Below are 26,297 nucleotides of genomic sequence, written 5' to 3'. Positions count from 1 at the left end.
GTTGCATTCCATCTCAGATGCAGGACTTTGCATCTTAATGTATTGAATTATAATTACAGAATTCAATGTATTGACTTATAATTTTGTGTTTGTAAGAATTAATGGCTTTATGTTTGTCAGCTGGGAATAACAGTGGCATACCTTCTGAATAGCCCAAATAACGCAGAATTATGCAGAATATGACTCATTTCTGGATAGCCAGTTTAACAAAATCACCTGAAGCTGATGATACATCAGGTGCATCCTGGGATAAATAAATTACAGAAATCATAGTAAATTACCAAAGAAAAGATAGCAAATTGATTCCTGAAAGCAGATAATTTTTTCAGACTAGCAATGCTTCATTTTTGTTTTGTACATTTATAAATGAAGTAGGCTGCACTAATTTGGAAGCAAAACCAACACTACTTTGTGGTTATTCTCTTTATTGATCAGCTGACTGTTTCTTGTTAGATTAATATAGTGTGGAATGTTTTCATTAACGAAAGAGTTCAAAATATACTTCATTCTGAGGATATTGAGATACCGTTTCAATATCATCCAGGGTTGTCACTGTATGTTGAATGATTTTTGTATAATGGCTGTTCATGAGTAGTGGGCTTTCATTTGTATGTATATTCTGAGAATAAAAACAGAATTTTTGTATTGTATATCAATCTTTATAATAAAATATTTTATAGAATTTAAGAATTTTAGAATTATATAATGAGTTTTGGTTTGTGTTTTTTCGCAGTCATACTGAAGGTGGTTTTCCTTGTGGTGTCAGCAAACTCCCTTAGAGGTAACACAAATCTTTATTTATGCCTTTCCCCCACTGTTAAGTCATTTGCCATTTTTAAGAATCTTGGAATTTGTCAGAAATGAGTCTGGGAGTATGAATTCAACAGATCTCTGTCCATGGTCTGCTGCAGCTTGCACAAAAGGGCTGTATGGCTGCAATGTTAGGAAAATTTGGCATATTGTAAATTAAACCTCAGCGTTGAAGACTCTCAGCTAGGAGATGTTGTCCAGAAAGCCAGCATTTCTGGTTCTGCCTATGATTTTCAGCTGATGACCCCTTTTGCTAATGAAGCATGCAATCCTAATTTGGCACGGGTCAGAGGTAGGATGGTCCTCTTGCAGGTGAAATGTCATTTGCCACATTTTGCAGAGTATTAGTCGGAACCTATATTTGGTTGGCACCTGTGCTCCAAAACTGGCATCCCACCTTGCGAGAAGGCAGCATGCCACTCTGACAGATGGGGAGGAATGTGAGCATGCCAGCAAACCAGTGTATGCATCAAGGGGTCACATTTCTCTCCAGGAATGTTGAAATACCGGTACATGCAGAGCTTCTGTATCTGAGGCACACGTGTTTCTTGGCAACAACCAAAGTTCCTGCTGAATGTCTTGGCACAGGACGTAAGGAAGCTTAGTGAATTTTCATGGCTTTCATAGGGTTTGTACACCATGGGAGCCTACATATAATTTCTGCTAAGAATGGTGCTATGAGTGTAAACAGAAGAGGGAATATATTTTGCAAATTATTCTTTCTTATTAATAGATTAAGAACTGTTAAAATGCCATCATAGCTTTCATGGATAATGATTCTTTTGATTAGTTAATGGTTGGTTTATCCTGGTCTGAGAGCAATAGAACGTGTGGTTTGGCAATCAACCCAAAATGCGAATATCACAGCTTAAACTTCTACCATTTCTTCTTTTGTACTTTATTTTATTTCAACTTAAAAGCAAATTCTGAAATCCCATCACACTTTTGTACTTCATCAAGAAATTAGTTTCTTTCTGTGTTTCCCAAAACGATAGACTGTATTAAAATTAACTCTGGATGTTCCTTTCTTTTGCTGAAGGTAATTCTGAATGGTTTATTTCAGTGTTTTTACTTTTTTTCCCCCAGAATTACTGTAAAGCTTTCCTATTTCATCCATTACAGCACAGTGTTTTTCACATTTGAATAGCTGCATCAACATGAATCCTTTATAAGGACCTTAAAAACAAACTTTGCCAAGTCCCAGAATACAGAAGCTGTTTCACATCCCAATACTCAGCTGCCTCATGAATAAAGGAGAGTCTGTGCCTGACACTTTGAAGCTGTAGCTGTTAAACCATACAGACTATTTACCTCAATAAATCATTATAAGAAACTAAGGTACAATTATACCCACAGAGAAATAGAATTCAAAACACTGATTTATGTGGTTCAGTGCTTGTTCCCTTTTCCATCATGTTTTGAATTTTATGCATGTTTGTCATCTTTGGCTGCTTCCATGTATCTTTAAACTAATGGGTCTTACTTTTTTAACATTCCTCATTAGGTTTGTTATTTTACTTTGACATATAGACATGATTTGCACGCTGTACAAAGTTTTGCATTTAAAATTAACTATCTAATTCCTTATGCTATAGACCAAAAATGGAAAATGTGAGTAATTTGTTTAAACGAATGTACACCCTTTTCTGGTTAATTTGTGACCATCTGAGCTGAAATCCCATATTAGTTGAGAATTTTTTTGGTGCTTATTTGTGGGATCTGAAGAGAAATCGCTACACAAAAGGAATCTATCATTGTGGTTTTCAGAATGTGCCTGCTAATCTAGAGGGTTCTCAGACAGAGATGGAAGCATAGGAATTTACACTTGGAGTCAGTTCTTCAATTTCTTTATCCATCCCTGCAGAGGCAAAATTAATCTAAAAGATAAAAAATAAATAAAGTGAAAGTTCAGCCTCAGAGGAAGGAATGGCACTGAAACCAACAAATGATTCCATATGAAATGGCAGGAGTAAGGTAAATATATCTAGCAAGGGAAGTCCGAGAACAGCCACAGACTGTTAGGCCACCCAAGCCTTTAAGAGCATGCAGTGTTGTCCTGTAGAGCAACAGGGTGGGGAGTGATTTAATAACCACCGAATGTTCCTTAATAAAACTTCAGAAAGTCACCAAATGTTTAAAACAACATTTAAAATGTGAACAATAGTAAATATACTACAGTTCCAAATGCTTTATGCCTTGCTAATAACTTTCAGTGCTGATACTTGGATGGATCTGAATGGTCGGGATTGAGGGTGTATCATGCAACCTGCCTGGTCCCAGTGATTTGGATTAGAGTAGTGCTTGTTTGCACTATTTGAGAGGGAGCTATAAATCCATCATTATTTCTGAAGTGATTTATAACATGAAAATTTTTAGGCTATGTGTATCTTTCATCTATCTAGTTAAAAAAGCTGTGTCTGTTGAAGACAGATTTGGCCATTTCAGACCATTTTTGCTTTACAGTCAATAACGGGAGTTTGAGTGAGAAGTCCAAATGTTCCATCTGTATTTTCATTATCTTACACTGAATTTCATAGGATATTTAATTCATAAGTGAATATGCATCTATACTCTGTATATAACACATGACTAACAGCAAACAATCTTTTGCATACACTCTTTCATTTGCATGTATATATATATGTATTTGTAGATATGCCTTACTTCTTACTGAGTTTTTGTATCTCTGAATCTACAGGCATTTTATGAAGAAATAATATTATACCTAAAAATTTCCACATGCAAACAATGTTATTTATCCAACACTGAAAACTCATATATTCCATAACCTTGTGCCCAGTATTTCGAGTCTATAACATACTGCTTTTACAGTCTGTTAGTATTTAAAAGGTTTCTGTCATTATACCCATGTAGTTAATAATGTTTTTATACCACTGAAGCAGAGGATTGCTTAGAAATGTTGATGATGGTGGAATTTAACAAATCTTTGGATAGAGCATTCTACTACCAGCTATTGTCAGGGTGCAGTGTGAGACGTCTTGCATTATCCAGACACAGAGGAACAACATTTAGGAGCCTGGGAGCAGAAAAGCAGGACAACCACTTATCTCCAAAAGAAAATAGATATATTCATTCTCATCATCTAGTGTATTTCAATCTGATTTCAGATAGAAACACATCTGCAGTGTCTGTGCCAGTCTGTATCTCAGAAAATGTTGGCAGATTTGGATAGAATTTGACAGTGGGGCAGTGTTTGAAGCGTTTCAAGTTTCTGTGAGCTTTAGAAAAGAAAAAAAAAGGCGACTAGATAGGGAAAGGGATTGATCCAGTGATAGATACTGCTGCAGAATGAATGCAGCAGTATCTATAGCCAGCCAGGCAGCTTGTCCTCATTGCTGTATGAATCATGTGCTGCATCTTGCCCAGCTCCTATCTGAGTACCCTGCTGCATTCCCTGGGGAAGCCCTAACGGGAACCAGAGCTCGTGGTGTTGCCTGTGGTCAGGGGAAAGTGGAGGGAGAGCCCACAGGGTGTACATGCAGCAAATGGCAATTACTGTGGTGGGACCCACACGAGTGTGGAACAGCACAAGTCAGATGGAAGCCACACTATGAACATTTCCACTGCTTACAGAGCAATTTGTTTATTAAAACATTTTACAACTGTTGAAATTCCATTTATGAATCTACATATTCTAGGCTTTTGTAATACCTAAATTTTATTTTTCCTCTCTGCCTAGAACAGTTAACTGCTCAGTTATAAAAATAGCAATGTCAACGGTGATTAAAGCTTCCTATTAGATATTTCCATTAAGAAAATTTCAAATTATTAGTGTTTCACATTTTTTTTATAGTTCAGTGCTACCAGGCAGCAAAGAACCATTACATTTTGCAATCTACTGAAAAAAAATCTCATTCTCAGTTGAAGGAAACTCTGAAACATTTTCAACAGTTTCTGAAATTTCAAATATTTACTAGCATTTGTTGTCTTAGGTGATCTTGCATCTTTAGTCTTTCAGTTTTCTCAGCAACAGATAGAAGTGCATCCTGAATGCTATTTAAAAGCATCCAAAGTTAGGGATTGTTTGCTGTGAAAATTACAGCACCTTCTCAGCTATTGGGATGCCACAGAAACTCAGGAAGTTGGTTCTGCCAGTACTCAGCTAGAGACTGACTATTATATCTGAAACTTTCCGTGAGCTCTCTAACAATACACATCAATAAAAAGTATTTTAATTCCTAATAAAGTCTCTTACCAAAATTTCGAAGGGCCATGTACTTTTCCAGCTGTATGTTCTGTTCTGAACATGGGTTCTAGAGCAGTGTAAGTATTTCACTTTATGTTTTATTGAAGTAATTATGCAGGTGTAACCAAGATATGGATGCAAATGTAGTAGTACAGAAGGGTCGTGTCCGTCTTCCCCAATGAGGAACTTCATATGTAGAAAGCAACCTTATGATCTCATCACAGAGCAGGGCTTGAGCTGATTAAATGAAATCAGTGTAATTAAGCACAACTTTTGTATGTAGGCAAATCTTAAGCATTGCATGAACACAGAGCAGGAATAAACTTGCCTAGTTTACAAAACAGACCCTTAGTTGCAGCCTATCACAGGTGATCGGTTTTTAAATAATTATAATGAGTTAATGATGCAACGCTGTGTGTGTTTAGGAGGGCAAGATATGTCCCAGGAAAACACTGTGAGTGTTAATCCTAGGCACCTGAACCAATTTGTTGATGTTCCCTGGCATGATTTTTTTTTTGTGGCTAGTTTGCAAAAGCAGTGGCAGTAAGGAAGGACAGTTCTCTGCAGGGTTTTTCTAAGCTTGTCTTCTATTAGCAGATGCCTTTCACTCACCAAAACTTTAAATTCAAACAAAGGTTCTTTAATTTTAGCAATGATTCTTCAGAATATCCAGGGATTACATATAATAGATTGTGAGTATAGCATGAGCAAACAAGGCATCAATAATAACCTTCTAGCATGGTTTTATCTGGATGTACTGAATTACAAAGAAAACAGTTTTGGATTTTTTCTTAAGTCTTGTGGATCACAGATTGCATGTTTAAAAGTGAAAAAGCAGTAGCCAGACAAAGGAAAAGAAACAACATAAAAAGCCTTACGTTTGCATGAGTTTCACTATGCTGAAATCCTGACCTCAAATCAATAAGAAATCCTTTATCTGACACATATTGAGGGATTATAGACTCAACATTTTAGAGGATGTGTTTGAACAGCATTGACATCAAAACCTTCTGAAAACTCCAGGTGGATTATGAACTGCGCACTGTTTATATCTGTAAGTACAAGCAGCTGAAGAGTTATTTCAGTCTATCTATGCTACAGTTTTGCAACTATGCCATGTTTATTTCTTAGGAAATAATTATTAAGGAGTGTGTGTGGGGGTGTTTATGTTGGTCGAGTGGTTAAGGCATAAGGACTCGAGAGGTCAGAGTTTTTATTGCAGTTATGTGACAGACGTTCTTTGTGTGTGGGGTAAATCAAGTCCTCGTTTTGTATCGCTGTTTTTCTGTAGGTACAGCAGTGATGGCACATTGGCAGCACTCAGTGGGCTATTGCAAGATGTGTTTTATTATTATTTTTGAAAGGCGCATGTGATTACTTGTAAAGCTACAGTAAGGCTGCACCAGGTGTTGGGATTTGAAAAATATTTCGTATTGGGCAGTGGTGCTCTTCAAAAAAGCTGATGTCTTCCAGGAATCTCTGCTTAGTGAGTCTGAAAACCTCACTGAAGACATGCTGCTGAAGCAGTTGTATTTGAGGTGGACCAATATAGGCTGCTCTCTGCATTTTCAACTGTTTAAACAACTTTGGTTTGCTGTGAGGTGTTAAAGATGCTGAATGTATCAATGCAATAGCCATTTATTTACGTTCTTTGTGAGCAATGTAACTTATTCTGGGACATTTGTAAAAGTGTTTATTGGATAATCTCTTACCCTAAATTGTTTATTTGCTAAGGTCTTACCATATATTCTGTGATATAACAAAGGGAATAGATCCAAACGTGTGCTAAAGACAGAAAAAACAACTTGAAAACAGAAGGGAAGGAAAATTACTGTAATGAACAAACCATTGGACTATATCACACATGTTATAAACTCAAGGAAAAGCTCTAATATTTGATTTAGGAGACATTCATTGAAGAAAGCCTTTTGGAGTCTGCACAGTTTTCTGTCAATTACTTTAACAATTTCAACTCTCTGTTCTCTACTGATGGCCAACTGTCCTTAAATGGAGAAATGCAGAGGAGCTAGAATTTTAAAGAGGAACTTAGATAATGAATGTCTGTTTTCCTCTTGATATTGAGGAGGAAAATGTTTTGCATATTGAAAAAAAACCAACCCTGTATGATATAGAAGGATGTTTCAAATCCTAAAATTAGTCTTCTGTTAATTTTCATGTCAAATGTGAAGAGGCTTACCAGTGGCAGCAATCTAGTTAATGCAAATCAGGAGAACTGTGGACTAGTGAAAGTAAAAAGGAACAGCCCTGCATCTGCTGTTATAATATTCTTTCTGTTTGACAAGTCTATGCATTTTATTTCATATATGTAATTTCTGTTTTAAATGAGCTTTCTGAGTGTTCTCCTTGACTACCATTGAGAAATACAACATTTAGTTCTGTTTTACAGTTACGGGGCTTTTAAAAAAAAAAACCAAACAACAAAACCATGGAAAATTTAAATCTAGACTTCCTCATGTTTCTGTCAGGATAAATGAAAACTTTTTGTTTTAAGGACTGACAAAGTTCAAACACATTTCATGCGTGATCAGACTTTAGCAGCTAAGTTTTTAGCATGTCCAAGGCTGCGTAAGGGGAACTTATTTGGAACTGTTTATTGTTCTGGCTGGTGTCCTTAGGCAACAACAATGACAGAATCTCTGCTGAACAAAACAACAAAACGTGATTTGGTGATAGTTGAAGTACAATGGTGGGCAAAAATGCCTGCAGAAATACAGCAGGAAGAAAAAGTGTAAGTTACACCTAAAATGAAATCTTACCTTTTGTTGAAATATTGTTCTGAATTTACCCATCAGGGACAGCAGGTGCGGTGCTGCAGAATTCTCTCAGGGCTTCGGTGGCTCTTGTACATCTGTATGGAGCTCAACAGAATAAATCATTTATCTTGTTTAACCTCTCTGCTAAACAGTATTGCCACTATTTAAAACTATCAGTTTGTGAATACCTGGCCTCAGCAGCAGCTTGATGGCTGCAATGGTGATACCTGTGTGTGTTTGAAGCAGGACAAAGTTGTTGGTCAAAGGTGACAACACAGAGGTGAGAAGGGGAGCTTTGAAGTCGTGTTAAGGTGTGGTGCTATGTCTTGGAGTGGGCTTTGGTTTCCCAGTTTCCATGAGTGTTTTGACCTTCTCCGAGCTTACATCTGTACTACTGATCAGTTTTGCTTTGAGTGCCATGAAATTTGTAGCTTCTGTCATGGAGACAAGGATTAGGATTAGAAAAATAGCCAATGGAAGAGAGCACTGCACAGTTTGACATAGGCAGAGGTGTGTCAGAAAGACCATGAAAAACACTTTTTTTTTTTTTTTTTTTTTGCTGTGCTGGTCCCCATTAGCTTTTCTTTTTTTAATAACAGGCACTAATTTCACTTGTAAGTGTTAGAATACTCTGAATTGGTTTTACTTATGCTGGTATTATTTTTGAGATTAAAAACGTTAAAACACTTAAACAAAAAGATAAAGCTGCTATTCAGATAGAAAGAAAATATTTAGTTTGTATTATTGGAAATGTGTTAAGCAAAGGTTTTTCTTGAAAAAAAAATTTCTAGTAAAATTTGTCACTGTATTTTCCTAAATCTTAATTAACAGCTCACTAACAGGTAATTAGTGTGGTCAAGCAAGGTATTTTTTTCCTTTTTCAGAATGTTTAGATTTCTTCAGAAAGTATAATCATTAATGTATTTTATATATGTATTTGTCTTCCTGGGTCTCCCTGCACATGAATATAGATACATATATATATATATATATATATAACCAGTTAAGAATGCAAATGTGTGTGTTCTGTAATATAATTATTATAATGCGGTGGGATTAGATGCATTATGTGCTGCATATTTCTTGTTAGGTGAATGTGTGAACTAAAAATTAGGAATACAAAGAGGACATGGGATTAATGCTAACGATTAATTTCCCTTGTCATAATTATGTGATTTCCGTTTTAAGATGTCAAAGGAAACTTCCAGGTTATGTTTTCTTTCCTTACTCACTAGTGAAAATTTGCTACTTTAGATTTTTCTGCCATACACACTGAGTGAAAAAATATCTTTCTTACTAGCAATAATAGCAAATAAGAGATGCTGTTGTCTTGACAGTTGGTGCTTGGGGCTTGCTGCTTAGCCTGTTAATGGTCAGGTGTTTATTTGAAGAAGTGAGTAGATATCTTAGATATATTGTTTATCTCATTCTGGATTTTAATAAGACTTAAGACCTGCAGAAAGGCAGCAAAGTCATATGCATGCAGACAGGAATACTGATGTGTTAGAGGACAGTGAGATCTGGTGTAATTTCTGGCTCTGCCACAGTCTTCCTCTGTGACCATGAGCCATTTGCTTACCTTCTATTTGCCCCACATTCCATATCTTTATGTAGGCATTACATTCTTTTCTCAGGCCTTCTGTTTCTCTTGTCTGTTAAGCTTTGGACTTTTCAGGATAGAATCTGCCTTTTACTGTGCATCTTCTGTCTATGAGTAGTGCCTGCTAGAATGGGATGCAGTTGTAGTTTGGGCTTTCTAGTCTTTGGTCATTTTCTATCATAGCTAAAAGTGACTACATTTATTACGTTGGGGTGATAAAAATGGGTTATGAATGTTGAACAGCTGAACAATTGAACAGAAATAACAATCCTTTCCACATGTAATGAAATTAACATACAAACAACATCTATTTTTATCTTTGATGGTGGTTTTGTTGTTCTTGGACAGCAATATAATTAATTTCGCTATCAATGAAATGAATATTCACAATATTAAAAGAACAATTATTTTTTAGGTTCTTTATATTTTTTAGTGATAAAAAAAGTAAGGAATTCTAAATATAAGGTTACTGTGTACTTATTTGGAAGTGTGTGATGATATATTGAAGTATATTAAAACTGCAACATGAAAGGCAAATATTGTTGCACAATTTTTTCTTTGCAATCTGCTTTAATGAAGTCTCTGTGTTCAATAGATACCTGGAAGCAAGGGAAAAGTCACTGATAGAGAAGTTGTTTACTTGCCTATAGGTCACCTTTCCAACTTTAGTTCATAAACTTATGGTAAAAAAAAAAAATTACTTGAAAATGTTTTTCTTGGTAAAGGCTAAGATAATAAGGTACAGTGCCTACTAGTATTATGTATATCTGTTATTTTTGTATGGTATGAGTAGCAGATTGGAACCATAACTGTTTCCATTTTAAAGTATAACTTTTCGGTGTGTGAATAGGTAAATGCTGTGTTTTTAAAATAACCTTAAAATTGTAAGAAAGACACCAAGAAGCAGTCTGTAACTATTTGTAATTTAATTGAGAATTCTTAAATTCGAATTTTCAAATGTATAATTCCTGAGAAACATGCAGAGTGTACATATACTTGTAAATACTTTTAATAGTTGTGCAGGAAAAGATGTCCTAGTACAGGATAGCATGCATAAAACATTAACCTTCAGTGTAGAGCAGTTTTAAATTTACACAATGCTTATAAGTAACCCATTTCATATGCTTGCATTGTAATTAGTTGATTTGTAATCCTGGTGACCATTTAGGATGGAGGAATTTGTTTGGATTTCTCTTTCTTGTCTACGGGTTTAACCTTTTATCTGTCTTTCCTCAGGAGAGCTAAGATTTTGGGCTGGTTTAAGATGGGTTCAGTCTGTTAAAAAAAAAAAAAAAGGCAACCTTAGTTTCTAGTGTCCTGGCTTGTTGGTTATCTACTTTACAGATTTGATAATACTAAAATAGGGCAATTTATGTTTGCTGCACTGGTATGCATTTGCAAATCTTTAATTCACTGTGTTTTGAGGTTTTTTTTATAACTTCCTTTTTATGGTACCAAAACATCTCATCAGGCAAAGACACATTTCTTAAGGTATTACAGGAGCTGAATGACAATCCAGCAGATTTTAAAAAATCACTGATTACTCATGAATTATCCCAGTGACCAACACTCAATAAATAGGACATTTGATATCATGAACTCAGCACAAAAGAAGATCGGTGATCTCTGCCCACTTGTAATAATGTTTTAGATTTTAGGTAAGAAAAACGCTACTTTTTTGGAATACTATAAATGATTTAGTAAATTAAGGTGGTTACTTTATAATTGTATTATTGTAAATCATAATTTGCTGTGTTGTAGGACTGTAAGGAAGCATTCTGGACTGAACAACCCCATGGTCCACAGCATGGGGTAACTGTAAAACACTGCCTGTATCATCTGCTCTGACCAGAGCAGTTCCAGGCTTCGCTCAGAGGTACACAGTTGTACCACACACTGATTAAATAGACTATTGGTTAAAATCTGGGCACTCCACTCAGTGATGGCTGGCTTAGACAAGAGCTGTAGTTTCTAGATCCTAGTTTCCCAGTTTTCTAGTATCCTAGTTTCCCAGTTTTCTAGTATCCTAGTTTCCCAGTTTTCTAGTATCCTAGTTTCCCAGTTTTCTAGTATCCTAGTTTCCCAGTTTTCTAGTATCCTAGTTTCCTACTGTAGATAGGAAAGACATTCTGTGGTCTTTGTATTCTTATTCGTATGTTTTACTACCTTTATGCTGTTAAGAAGAAACAGTGCTTTGTTGTGTTTTGTTTTGTGGGAGGGGGTGGGTTGTTTGTTTTTTTCATAAAAATTAAAAAATTCCCTAACGAAATATGTTGAATCTGATGAATCAGATGTTGAATTTAGTGAAGTCTATCCACTAAGTGTGGCTCAAATCTTGAGCTGTGCTCCTACAGGCAGTTTGAGTTCAACAGACTTGATCTGCTTGACTAACAAGACTCCGGTTTTGAGGTCTGCTACCAAATGTGTATAAACAAAGCTGAGCAGAAAGACATGGGATTTGCAGGTGTTTTTGTAGCTGTATATCCAAAGCCCACTCCCAGGCTCAGAGATGCCATCCTATTCTTCCCCGGGCCATGAATCTTTCCCTTCCCAGGTTTCTTTCTGCTTGCTCAAAAAGGCAGAAAGTATAGCAATGCTAACAACGGCAACAAATCAATACACATCCAAACTGGATTAACTGAACTGAGCTTTGCTTTTATTATTTGGGCCAGGGCAGGCCAGTTAACAAATCTTCAGAAATCGAGTTCCTTACCTTTCCCCTCAGTAACTGTACACACGACCAACAGAAAATCCCACATGAAAATTTTATTTTTGAGAATTTTTATTTCTAGAAAACTATCACCAATAATTTCCCAAATCTGAAAATTTATCGATTGCATGTGAATTACTTTTTCTCGCTTTTCTCTTCTTTGAATTCCTCTGATAGCTGTTTTCCAGCATTTCCCCCTGTAAGGAAGTATCCTTTGTACTCTTTCCTCAGTGCTCTCCACTGCTGGCCTCCAGAAGCAGGCATTTTTATCCCATCATGTGATCCAGTGTTTCTGTTAACCTTTAACATACTCTGACTACTCTACTTAAGTTTTGGAAATCTTTTTTGTGTCTTCATATAATTTATACTCATTTCCCAAGTTGTCAGCAGAATAGAGGAAGACACTACAACAGTGGGAGCACAAATGTGTCTGTAAATACTGATTTATCTTAGATTCAAAGACCTGTCTTCTATCAGTCTTTTAGAATCCTTCATTCTGGGCCTTCTTGGCAAGTCAGGTAGTCAATATAAACCTTTCTAATATTGTTTTAGGTAGTTTCCCCTAAATCAGTTACAGATTTTATCTTCCTTCCAACCAGTACAAACTGCAAGGGGAAAGCTAAACCTACTGACTAATATCTATTTATTTCTGTACTTGCAAGTAGCCTATTCTCTTTCAGGAATTAACACACCAATCCTTTATAGCTTCTCTGAAGCTTTTGTCTGCAGTTTCCATATCTGTCTTTTACAGAGATGGATTTTTTAATATTGTTACTGTAGTCAGCATATTAGACTCTGTTTCTTTTATTTACAATGTGACTGTAATATCAGAAATCTTTTTGTTGTTTATTTTTTTATCTCCTAAATATTTTCCTCCTTTTCTTTTAAATTCAGTTTTTCAACACTTCATCATGTCTATGTAGTTGCCCTTACACACTTAAGCCAGATTAAAGTTGTTTGTTCTAAAAACTTAAATCCTTAGGTAACGAAAGATTCATATTTTTGTGGGTGTGGAATGGTAGAGTTTAGATACTTGCACAGAGAAAAGAAGTACTGTCTTCCTCGCTGTTGATTTTTCTAAATGCTAGCTTCTAGTGTTCTTGGTTTCAGCCTTTTCCAAGCTGCCTTATCTTCTCATCTCTGTGCTAACATTGCAAACATTACAAAACATAATATGTAAAATAGTGTGTTTTATAGTGATGATGATATGGAGTTCTCTAACCAGTGAGTAATACTTACTGAAACCACTGCTAAGGTCTTTCTCTCAGTCCAAAGCTGCACAGTGAAGGCTTAGAAAGGAGAAATCTACTCACAGGAGTGATCTGTGTAGCTCAGGAATGATTTGTCCTTGCCTGTTATCTTCTACAAAAATTCTGCTAGATAGCTTTAAGACATGAGGCTTTTTTCTTGCTTTTTGACCAGTGTTTAAGTAAACATCCTGATTTTATTTCTTAGGTGTCTTGGTAATTTCAACTCTATAAACTTACTCATTCTGTCTTAGCATTTTCAAAGAAAGTGCAGAGGTTTTAGGGAGCTTGTAAGCGGTCAGGCTGGCTCTGGCTCTGGGTCCATCACAGCTGGAGTTGATCTAAGTTTGGGCTGCCTTGTCCTCTCCGCTATTGGCTCCGGCTCTGTGTTTCCACCTTCTGCACTGTGCTGGCACTAGCTTTTGTCTGATCATTCTGTGAATTGCTTCTTGGAGCAAATCTGGCTGAAAAGTTTTTTTGTTTCGTTGTTCTTTTTTTTTTTTTTTTTGCTTTTGTGGGGTTAGCTTACAGACGAGCAACCTCCCTGGGCTGGCTTCTGCACACTGTGTGGGTGTTAGTGCTGATGCAAGGGAAAGAATAGAGAGCCTTAGTTGGTAGAGAAAGGATGAGAGGCAAGGCTCTGTCGACCTGAATACTTGTTGGTTTGAGGTGCTGTAGGATCCCACCCTCAGGCTGCAGTTCCACTCTTTCTTAAAGCTGATCTCCACACCAGCTTTCATTCACTCAGTGCTGTTCCCTCTGGTGCCAGCACTAGTTTTTGTGCTGCTGTGCTATTCCAAATCACAACAGACCCCCTCTCCCTGCCCCCCAAAACCACAGCAGTTTCTTCAGCTGACTGAATACGTGGCCATGTAATGTTGCTGCTGGCAGTGAGGATGGAGTGAGAAAAGTAAATATTTTTTAAAAAACATAAAAAAGTCAAAAAACTAAATGCCAGTCATTAAGACATGTAAAGTAACCATGGAATTGCGGCTTGTGAAGTGTATATGTTACATTTTACAAATGTAATGTTTTACAAATGTTTAGCCTTCACATGACTTTTAAGAAGACTGTTCTTGAATGGAAGATTGTTTTCCCCTACCTCCTCCTCCCCCCCCACCCCCAACTCCCACTTTAAGTCTTTTGGTAGACATCTCTAAACCCATGTCAATATAAAGTCCAGATCTGGCATCTTTCATATTCCAGAAGTCTATGACATGTTTTTACAAATAAATAGAAATATATATATATTTCTATTTACATAGAAAATTAATAAACCAATAGGGTTATGAAAAAAATATGACTTTAACAGATTTTAATTGAAAAATAATTTTATATGGTTGCCTGAAGTGTGCAACTAAATTCATAGGTGAGGAATAGTTGAATCTCTACATGGTGTAAATGATCACTGTTCCTTTAGCCTTTTACATAGATAATGATCTGCCCTGAGACACCCATTCTGGAGTAACACAAAGCAGGGAATGACAAAAGGTAAATAGTAAGACTAGACAAGGGTTGCAATAATTGTGCAAGATAGAATTCATCTCACTTGCCTTAGTCTCTAAAATATAGGTATCTAGCACAAATTAGTTGTGTCTAGATGCTTTTTAAGTTGGGAGAAAGAGACAGACTCCTCCAGTGCCAGTTTCTCTTTTACTTCAGTTATTCATGGGCAAACAGGGCATTATTGCAACATGCTATGGTGATACCTCTCTGTATGTATGTATTTGATTATAAAGAAATTCTGCACAATCAGCTTAAACTAGACAGCTACTTTTAATTTCCTAAACTTATATGAGATATAAACTAACATTGAGGCTCAATTATCATATGCACAAATTTTTATTCCCTTTAAGTGTGGAAAACCTTTATATGACTGTCAGCTTTTTTGTATTAACTAACTGCACATATTTCATCAACTTAGCAGTTACTCTTTACACAGACAGAACTACATTCATTTTAAAGAAGTTCTGAATTTCTAAAAAGGGTAGTGATTTGAAACAATGAAATTTTAAGCAAACATCTGAGAAAATATGTAATTTTTTTGAGTTTTACATTAAAAAAATCTAAAATAAAACAGTGCTATAAACTAATATGTTTTGGTAATAGCTTGCTTGTTGAACTTAGAGCTGTTTACCTTGTTCACTGATTATGTTCATGAAACCTTAGCAAGTTTTTGAAGTAAAATTTGCAAGTATCATAAAACTCTAGCTGGCTAATAACAGGACATCCTTTGCATAAGTGTGCTTAAAAATAATAATTAAAAAACCCAACCAAACAAACAGATTTTAAGGAGTTGTATCTCTGCATCAAAAGGGCGAGAGTCTAAATCTGAATGTGAGTATAAAACCTGGAAAAGATTGAACATATGTTATTTCCCACCAGCATAATATTAAATGCAATTATTTTCTTTCTGCTAAAATCTTGAATATATCTTTCAACACAACCTCAAAGAATCCCCTGCTGCTGTTGATTATAGCGAATCCCACTTCCTGCCACCCAGTAAGTCTTTGCAATTTTCTCTTTTTTGCCACCCTGTGGAGATAAATAATGTATATTAATGTGAAAATATCAACAGTAAAATCTCTTAATATTCTTCACAAAATAAAGCTTCTCTCTAAATTAAAGGATTTGTATCATTCTTTTTTTTTTTTGAGCAAAAAGAAGCAAGTTCCTCATGTAAGGGCTTTGAAAAGTTTGAATCTCACTCTTGGAAAACAAGTGTGCCAAATACTTTATAGAAAAGGGTTGAGTTTTTTAGAATTGGAAAAAGGATTTGGTATAGTGTACTACATTTAAAGCACAGATTTTAGTATTTTCCTATCTCAGTCTTGCGTTAAATAGGCCTTGACAAATCCTTGCTAAACCTCCTTTGACCCAGAACCTTAGGAAGTGTGTCAGAGAATTTTGTGCTGTTTTTCAGGAATTGCTACCTGTGTTGAACACATGACTGCAGAGGATGTTCTATAAAAGGTTCATCATGTGTGGCTACCATAGATGAGTGCATTCAAATATAATACACTGCTAATTCCACACTCAACCCTCCTTGTCGTACATTAAAAACCATAACGTGACCAATTTCCTTTGCAACTCTAAGTTCTAGAAAGGACTAGAAAAGCAAAGGCAGAAACTATGACTGAATTATGACCTGAACACTGCTTTACAATCGAGGTTGAGGTTTCAGTGCTTAAGTGGAAAATTGCCATACTAAATAAATGATTGCTTGCTGATCATAAGAGTTGGGTATTTGGGGTGTGTGTGACTATATTGGTTCTAAAGTGCTCTCTTTTTGCTTAACATGTTTTTCCTTTTAATTTCAACTTCCAGAGACATGGGCTCCTTTGATGAACACTGTAAACATTTCGTAAGTTAATTTTAAAAAAAAAACCTATAATGCTAACGTTGGGCATACCTTTCTATTGCATAAGTGAGAATGCTGATTGAAAGAATTGTTCAAACCAGAAAAAAAATAAAAAATTTTTATAAAAAGAAAAAGAACCCCCCCTAGAACAGAACACTTAATCACAGACATTTCAGAGGGCAGTTTGAAAAATCTAACCATTCCATATCATTAAAATGCCATCAAATTAAAACAACGGCAAAATCCTGAGGCAGAGGCAGATTGTGACCCCTCCCCTGTGGTTGTGGCAGCCCAGCAGTCAAGGACCCAGCCAGGAGTATGATTTCTGTGGGCAGGAGGGAGAAGGGAGGATACCTTTTGTGTCTCTGGGCTGCGGAATGTGGTACTAGAAGAAGTCAGCAGTCGTGAGCTGTGTTGTATCGGCTGCTTTGCTACTTGGCATTAGTGCAACATCAGTCCAGGCTGTTACTGGCTGAAGGAGAGGCTGTTTCCTACTTTTGTCCCTTTCTGCTCTACCAATAGCAGCTGCTGGGAAGGTATTTTCTCCATGGTGTTTTGTTGAAAAGTAGACAAAATATTTTCAATTATCCCTTGCTGTTAGATTTCTGTGTAAATAATTTGTGTTATGGTAAAAATCCATCCAAGGCAGGAAGACGGTTTGCTACTTTCAGCCCCATTTCTATAAACATTTCTATGCATGTTTAGTTTTCACCATATGAGCAGTATCCATTTGGGTGAAGTTAAGTATGGCTGTAGCTGCACGTTGGAAACTTGACCTACTTTGCATATCATCATATATAGAGAGCAATTTTAGTCCAAGAGAGTATCCCGTAGATGGGGAGTTTGAGTTGCAGAAGAGACCATCGAGGAAATGAAACCTGGTGAACTAATATGAATTAAATATTTTTGTACTTTAGTGTAAGATATTCATTCACAGCTGAAGAAGTAGTAGGAATAATATAAGCATTAACAAAAATTAGAATTTATTCAGTGGCTGAGGCAAAAACCAAAATCAACTTGCACGGTGGCAACACCCAGTTGATTTATGAGTACCTTTTATGATTAGAACTGCAGGCTTTGGAATTATTTTACACGTTGCAAGAGAGTTTGGTTTGATTTGAAAAAAATATATATGATAAGATAGCAAAAATTTTTAATGTCAAGTCAGGTATGCATCCTCTTACTTGTACCAGAACATTGTAATAGCAATATCCTAAAAAACCCGTTTATCAAATGTGATACAGGACTTTAAGAGCGTGAAGGCTGAGCCTCATTACTAACTTGTATGAGTATTTCTACACATTATCTATTCCATTAACTTAGTTCCTGATACTGCAGAAGTTTGGATGCCTAGAATTATAGAGAGTGAATAATTTGATTAGAGTAAATTGGACTACTACAAATGTGCGAAGTGAAATGTGCTTGTGAATCTTTGCAGGGCTGAGACTTTTAATGCTAATCTCATTACGCATAAATATAATTGATATGTGAGGAATCTTTTATGAATTTAGTCCCCCAAGAGTCTCCCTCTATGTAGAAAAATATGATAAAAAGGTGAAAAGTCCAAAAAGAGTAGGCCCCAGGTTTTTAAAGACACATGCCCACATTCAGACGCATACGATATAAGCAGATATGGATCTGTCTAAATTGAGCTCAAGGCATGCATTCTTAGCATTTTTCCTACTCAAGTGACTTGGTGTAAGTGACTTGTTCAAAAACGCTCTATAGGTTTGTAGCATAGTCAGAAATAGAACCCACATATCCTGACTCACAGTTATAGACCAGACTTCTGCTTAAATTTGTGTGAGAAGTTAACTGGCCATGTTTCTGTATGAGAGGAAATTTATTAATATTGTTGCTAGCTTACATGTTCCATAATTTTCGTGATATGATCCCATTCAGTAAAGGTGTAGAGCTGAACGTGGGCTTACTCTGTGTAGATGCAGAGCATCTGGTTTATACAAATGGTTTCCCACCAAAAAGGAAAACTTGGAACTGTAGATTTTTAATGCACAGATCTTGTGCTTTTGCAATGTTAAGAAGTCCTTGTTGTTATGAATGTGCATTATGAGTATATTGTACACAGTCCTGGTATGCAAATGTGTAGCATTCAGAGAAGTGAAATAATTCTGTGTTATTATTATCTTTGTAAATTGCATCTTAAGAGTTTGTTGAGGACTTTACGATGGCAGTTTTCTATAGTCACAGCTATACAGCACAAAGTGTTTCTTTCATTATTAACAATAACTGAGCCAATGAAAATGCTTTTAAATATACACCAGACAAGCAGTTATCCAGCTCTTCCTTCTTACCATCCACAAACCATCTTTTAGCATCTTATAAACGAGCATGTAAAATAGCTTTGTAAACATCTGCTTTTCATTGTTAATTGTCAGGGAAAACTAGAGATTTAAATGCTTCTTTTGTAGCATTCCTTAATCCTATCAGAAAGGAGAGCTCTAGATGCTTCTCCTTTTTCACTGCAGATAGCTTCAGTAGGCTGTGAGCTTTCTTCTTTTTTTCCTTTCCCTTTTTTTGTTTTGTTTTTAATATTGATAGTTTGTATTTACTTACAAACAGCTTGTTTCACATCTCAGCTTGAAAGGTCATGCACATTCTAGTCTGTGTGACAACTCATTAAATTTAAACAAAATATACCATGTAGTTATTGATTGCTGTGTAAAATGCGTTGAAAATCTAAATTTTTTTTCTCGTTACAATCTGGTCAGTATTTTCTTTCATGTATAAACTATTTCATTAGGCATTGTATCATATGTATGCAATAAGAAAATCAGAGTATATATTCATACTGTCCTATAAAGAGAAAGAATAAAAAAATAAATTTCACACTGCTACAATACAATTATTATTTTTTAAAAAATACTGCCTTTATTTTGGTAAGCTTTTCTGTTCTAAAAATCAAGTCATTAATGTCAGTTGAGTGTGTCTGGCAATGATTTACTTAAGGTAGCATTCATAACACACAGTAGCTGCATTATACAGGAAAAATAAATCTATTCATGTTACATTTCCTACCTTTAAAGCTTTTTTGAAAATCTTGTATTATGGTCTTGGATTTGTAACATTTGACTTTTTACTTCTTGCACACACAAAAGCAACATTCATGATTTAAAACTATTTCATGTTTTATATTTCTTGAACAGGAATAAATCTTTTTTTACATAGTTTTTTTTTTCAAATCTGCTTCACTAGGAGAAGATACTTTTTTTCACTTAAGTCTGAATGTTTCCATAGCTTTCATCTTTTAATTTTGGTGTTTTTAAAGTCAAAGTCTGCTTAACTAGTTTCTCCAGCATAGTTATTATTTTAGAATAATTTAGGTTTGTCCTTGTTTTGTTAACTAAATAATAATTGAAGAGTACCATTACCTATTAATGTTTTTGTTCCTGCTTTTCAATATTTACTTCTAAAACTTCCTAAAAGAATTGTTACATGGACCTCAGCATTGCTGCATGTAAAATTAATTGAAATGACATATTGTTGCAGTTTCTATGACAACCATATCATGATGCTGATGCTCTCAAAAATTTATAAACTACTATTTCAACTATGCTAATACCACTGAGTAGAGTTAACATTTATTTACTTGATATTCTTATTAGAATTAAGCTTTTAATACTTTAGTTAAAAAAAATCAGAAAAAGGGGTATGTCAGTGTCTTTTGTCTGATGTTGGTTTTTTGTGAAGGAATTCTGATTTTTTGTGAGAACATTTTAAAATATAACTCTGCTACGTAATGTTGATGAAGAGATTATTCACTCAAAACAAAGAGAATGTATATCATCACTCACAAACTTTTAAACATGACATTCCAAAATAACTCTTAGAGTGTAATCCACTGCAAAGTCTTGTTTTGCTAGAGGAATATTTAAAGCAAATTTATTCCTATTTCTATTGTCCTAGATGCTAAACCTCTAATGCTTGTGATATAAGAGTACTGATTCACTGCCATGACTTACATAAATAAAGTCACAAGCTTAAGTGTCTGCATGACACCCCCCTAAAAATATCTACTTATATTACTGCCTTCTTTTATTGTAAATGTTGAAAAGCTTTGCCTGGTAACTTGAATATTTTTTTTTCCATATTAAATACATACCTTTAGTATAATCTCATTATTCCATCAATCTGCAGGCTCTTAGAAGTTAGCTGATTTTAACAGTCTGACAGGGAACTCTATTACTCAGGCAACACTCACATTGGAATCAATGAGTGTTTTACTTGAGCAAAACATTTAGGACCAATGTAAGATGCCTTATTCAAGTTACTTCATAATTATATAGATTGCAATGACTTAAAAAATAGTGAACTTTGCTCTCCAAACATAGTAATTTTATTCAGTCTAACTTTATGTATTAAAAAAGTGTGTTTTCTATTCAATACGCATGATTCCCATGTATAAGACTTATTGATAATTGATTCAAATAGGAAATAAAACACCTTGATCTTTGAGTCATTTGTCTTAGGAAGATTCCAAAACAGTCGAATAACATTTACTTCACTTTAGTCTTAAATTTGATACTACATTGGAAAAACTTCTCATGTAATTGAATTATCGAATATGTTGAGATCATGTCGCATTTTAGTTTCTGACAGTATGAATGCTTTCAGCAGTTTCTACCCAATATTCCCGGTTTAGTAGGCTATATTTAAACATGTTTTGAAAGATTTATACAGTGATTTGCTTCTTAGTCAGCTTTGTTGCAAGAAGTTCCTACTGCATATTTGGGTTAGAAAATGTAAAGTGCCCTAAGAGGAAAGGAGGGAGGAGACAGCCATACTACCCATGCGATATGCCATGATATTTATAAGCTCCTAGTAAAACTGGACAGTCTGAAAGAACTTTGTACCCCACAATTTCTCTGCAGACATTTTAGCCTTTTGTCTTGATGTTTTCGAAACTGTTAATCCTTTCTGGCATCATCATTTTGTTTCTCTTAATGAGAGGCATGCACTTTACTTGCACAGGACTTGAGCTTCTGGGTGAAACAACTGACAGTGACAGAAGCCTACAAGATTAGGCCATATTACCACAAATTCACAGGAACATCTTGAAACCAATGCAATTTTTAAGTGCACAGTGATAGTAATATAAAATACAAAATCATTGGCCTATCTCGAGGATTCCTTTTATTTCTGTTCATGTGGCATGTATATGTGGCTTAGTGGCAATGCATTTATTTGCAGTGTGGGCCGGTCTTCAGGTCAAAGACAGCTTTGTTTATTTATTCTGGCCTCCAGGGTTGAATTTTTTAAAATATATTTTTGTTTGGGTTTTGTTTGTTTGTTTTTTTTAAACAGTACCTTGTTCGTAGCACAATAGTTCAGTCAGGGATGTTGAAAATTGTGCTTTGCTGTTGCAGTTTTTTTTGTTTTGGTTTTTTTTTGAGGGGGTATGAAACAAAATAAACTGATGGGATAAATATAGTGTCACAATATAAAGCCTATATGTCCTCTGTGGAATTCTAGCATGTGCTGTCAGAATAGGGCATTGCTAGTGAAGAAATAAAAGCACTGTGGTGTGCTGATATACCCTTACAGTAATTCATAGGGGGTTGCAGTCATCATGTTTAGCAAAGGCTTTTCTGAGATTGGGGTTCTAGGGGGAAATATTCTGTTACTTTCATGTTTATACCATTGACCTACAGCTTACTCTGGGCTGTATAAAATAGGACTACTGTGGGCTGCAAGGGGGTCCTCTAGTACGTGTCCCCTCCCAGCTCCTCAACCCTGTTGCGGGTATAGCTATGCCAGTGTATCTTCCTCTCCTTCCTCCTTCACAAGACAAGCTCTGCTATTCCCAGCTGAAACTGGGAATATCAGTATAATATGTGAGGCCACACAGGTGTGTGCTCAAGGAAGAGGTGTTAGTATGACTGCGACGATTGCTTTAAACACATCTTGCACGGCTTTGGGTTGCTTCTGAAAAAGTACGTTTAAAATTGCTGTTAATTTTTAGCTCCTTTTTTTATATGTTGGTGTTTTATGTTCATCCTGTTGTACAGAGATGGGAGCAGAAAAATTAATAAGATGACAAATAGGTAAATCCAGCTGCTAGATTAAATACCCAGAATAGGAGGAGCAGATGCATTTCAATGGAAATGTTTATGCCTTCCACAGTCATGCTACTGTTTTTCCACTTTTACTCTATACCTACAAAGCTTCAGGGATCCAATCTTAATGTGGTTTCTAATCTCAGCTGAATGTAATTGACATTTTTTGAGCTTGTTATTAGCGTTCTTCTGGTTCATTTGTGGAGCTTACTTGGCCAGTGCAACTTGTAGCTAAGAGTTAGGTGACTTCAACCTTGCCGGTGCAGTTAACGCTTTTCTGGGTGCCAGGATGCACTGACATGATGGATGCTTTCCGGTGGCTGGGGCAGAGCATCCATCCCACCAGCTGCTAAAAGACCCATAAGAGGAGCCCCCTCCCTTCCGGGTTAAGGCTTTTTGTTGGAGTAGAGTTAAGAACTGCACTATGTTGCGATGTGTTGTGCCCCTATGTAATAGGATCTGTCTGCTAAAGTAGATCCGTTCCCATAGCTTTCATGCCTAAGAAACTCATCGTGCTGAGCCCAGTCCGCGACTTTTAGCAGTGTCACCCCAGGTACTGTTGTAACAGCCTAGTCTTTTTTCTTTCCTTTTTTTTTTTCCTTTCCCCCTCCATTAAAAAAAACCCAAAAAACAACAAAACCCACACCAAAAACCAAAAAACAAAACTAAACCCCCAGCCTCAGACTTGAAATCACCTAAATGACTGGGGAAGCAAAACCTTCTAGGAAAGCCCGGGCAGTGCAACTGGCCTGATTTTGGCAGGGGAAGGAGGCATAAGATGGGTAGAGGAGACAGGAGAGCTCCCTGGCACATGCTGGGAGAGGACACTGCCTCCCAGCAGGGGTGTCGGAGGGGAGTCACCGGGACCGGTGCCGGCGGGAGGAGCGGGCTGGAGTGCGCTTTGCCCTGCTCACCCCCCCAAACCTCCGGGGAGGATGAGTGAGACAGGCGAAGGAGGTAGAGAGTCCCGGGGCAGGTGGCTTTTAGGGAAAACGCCGGTGTCGGAGTTTCGCTTTGCGTCTTTCCATCTCCTTAAAGTCTCCCCGTCTTTCCCCGGCCCGTTAGAGCGGGCGGGCGGGAGCGGCGTGCGCTGGCCCCGGGGTCCCGGGGACTGCCGGCTCCCCGCGGCGGGGTCTCCGCTCCCGCCTGTGCTCGGCTGCGGGAGCGCGGCGGGCGCTCGGTGCGGGGCCCGCGGCCGCCTCACGGTGGCGCGTTAACCCCGCGCACAGGCCCGGGCGCGGGGAGCCGGGAGCGCGCTCCGCTTCACCTTCGCCAGAATAACAGTCCCGTTAATGTTTCTGGATAAATCAAACCGCCCGCTGCGGCGGGGCAGGGACGGGGAGGTGCGCGATGCTCTGCTCCGGAGGAAGGTGTTTCAGCCTTCCCGGCCGGCGCAGAGCCCGGCTGGATCGGAGCGAGGGGCTGCGGCATCTGAGGAGCGCGGTCTCACCTGGGGTTTCCTCCCTCCCCCTCCACGTCTCTCTCCTCCCCCAGCCCCCCCCCCGGAGAAGTTTGCAAAGAATGTGACTGAGAGGGTAAAGCAGCAGACGCCAGCGTTAAGCTCCAGCCCGGTTTGGGTACAAGGATCTGAGCCACAGCCCCGAGCCACCGCCCTCGTTAGCACAGCGGCGTGCCCCTGGGACCTGGGTTACCCGGGGAGGACAAACACAATGTAGAGTCATCTTACCTCCGAGTCGAGGGAGCTGCCTTAGCGGCAGGAGCGGGAGACGCGGGGCTCCCTCCATCCCGCCCCGGCCGGTCTGTCGCGGCGCTCCGGCAGCGCCGCCCGCCCCGCCGGGCTCCGCTCCCGGCGGGCTCCCCCCGCCCCCGGCGGGCAGTCCCCAGCCTCAGCCCCGCACACATCCACGAGTCAGGGGCAGCGTTCCGAGTCAAATCCGTGCCGGTGCAAATCCCCCGTGGCTCCTCTCCGCCAGAGCGTGGAACAAAATTGCCGTTTCCCCTGAGTTTTTCTCAGGCTGTGCTGGCGCTCGGGAGCAGGTAAGGCGGCTGCTGGCTGCCAGTGATCCCCGCTGCACTTGCAGCGAGCAGCAGAAGCCGGTGGAAGTGGGAGTGTGGTCTGCTCTTCATTAGGGAGGGGGGAACGGACGCTGGAGGTGATGCAGTGAAACACTTCTACTCCCTTGCATTGTGTTTGTCACAGATCACGGGCGCTCTCCTTTTATAACATTCACTTCAGGCGTTCTCAAACCCAACCGGAATAAGTTCTGATCCTCCCCTTTAGTTTACATTGGGGATGTCAAAGGATTAAATAAATGAAACTTTATTTGACCGTGGAGTTTACAGACCCTGGGATCCCTGCGCGCTCTGGCCTTATTCTAATTCTATAGCGGTAATTACCCTTCGTTTCTTTAAGTGCAATAGATTTATTGCCTTAGAGACTATGCACAGTTTGATTGAATTATTCATTTTTTTTCTTTGGTGTAGACTGCATCTGGGGACTGATGTGACGTGTAGATTTTTTTTTTCAGGAACAAAGGGAATGTGGAAATGAAAGAGAGAGGGAGAGAGAGGCTGGCAGATGTGATGAGATGCGGTGAAGGTGTATCCAGCTTGGCACTCCCACTCCTCTCTTCTCCTCTCATTGCAGCCCTGGGTGACTCTCAGGCTAACACAAACAGCTTTTCTTCCGCAGCCTGCCCTCTGTCACTGTAAGTACAACAGCCTTCTCTTATCAGCATGCAAATTCCAGCCACTCACTACCTTAGCCTGGTGTTTGCACTTTAGATTTACAGAGGGGACCTTTAAAATGAACTTTCCGAGACAGGAAGGGGTTTTCATGTCGAACTTGCTTTTATTTTCTTTGTAAAAGTTTATGTGGTTTTTCCAGTTCTCTCTCCCCCCCTCCCTTTTTTTTTTTTTTTTTTTGAACGGGGGGGTGGAGTGGGGAGATTGTTGCTGCGGCTTTTTCCTTCACTGTCAAGATGATGCACAGTTTAAAATTAAATTAAAATCTCCTTGATCCTCTTTCTGACAAGACAATACATTTTGTTGGCAGATGACGCTGTAAGGAATTCAGAGTTTTTGTTTTCAGTCAGATCTTTAGCTTTGAGTGTTACAAAATACAAACGTCCCCTAAATTTTGAGGAGATCGCCAGAGGTTCTTGTTCTAGGGGAACTCGTATCAGCTGATGGGTTTGCTTTTGAAGGAACGTGCAGTAGTATGCTTCTATCTAGTCTAACAAAACTTTCTCCCAATCGGATGATCAGGCTTTAACTTCCTTTCCTTTAGCTTTCTCTCAGATGCTCTTGATTATTTTGCAAAAGTTTCTCTGAACATCTTTAGCAAGCCTATAAAAAGCCTTCATTGTCGGAGAGTGTCCGCAGAGGGAATTTATAAAGATGCCTCTTAATTGTCCGGCATTAACTGGGGAGAGAGGGGAGTTTAGAAGTGGGTGAATGACTTTTAAAGTGGCATTTCTTGCCCTTTGAATCAAAAACTTCTGAGACCCTTCCGCCAACTCTTCACAAGAGTTGCAGGTTTACTCCTGATGTT

General features: G+C 37.9%; 1 protein-coding gene and 1 long non-coding RNA gene across 2 annotated transcripts in view; one reads left to right on the top strand and one right to left on the bottom strand.

Moving 5' to 3' along the window:
• Positions 1–1,687: 1,687 nt before the first annotated feature.
• On the bottom strand, positions 1,688–24,554 carry LOC116788995. Its single transcript, XR_004357838.1, has 3 exons — positions 24,471–24,554; positions 7,795–7,896; positions 1,688–2,687 (listed from the first exon to the last, which is right to left on the bottom strand). It is a non-coding gene; the product is annotated as an uncharacterized LOC116788995 (long non-coding RNA).
• Positions 24,555–25,358: 804 nt separating this feature from the next.
• Positions 25,359–26,297, top strand: part of SOX6 (SRY-box transcription factor 6) — a 375,013-nt gene continuing 374,074 nt past the window's right edge. Inside the window, exon 1 of the mRNA XM_032690278.1 lies at positions 25,359–25,452. The gene's annotated coding sequence lies outside the window, so the exon portion shown is untranslated. The remainder of the gene's footprint in view (positions 25,453–26,297) is intronic.

This window comes from Chiroxiphia lanceolata, chromosome 6 (assembly GCF_009829145.1).
Source record: "Chiroxiphia lanceolata isolate bChiLan1 chromosome 6, bChiLan1.pri, whole genome shotgun sequence".
Classification (NCBI taxonomy): domain Eukaryota; kingdom Metazoa; phylum Chordata; class Aves; order Passeriformes; family Pipridae; genus Chiroxiphia; species Chiroxiphia lanceolata.
Note: the sequence above shows the minus strand (reverse complement) of the source record. Positions and strands in the feature narration are given on the sequence as shown.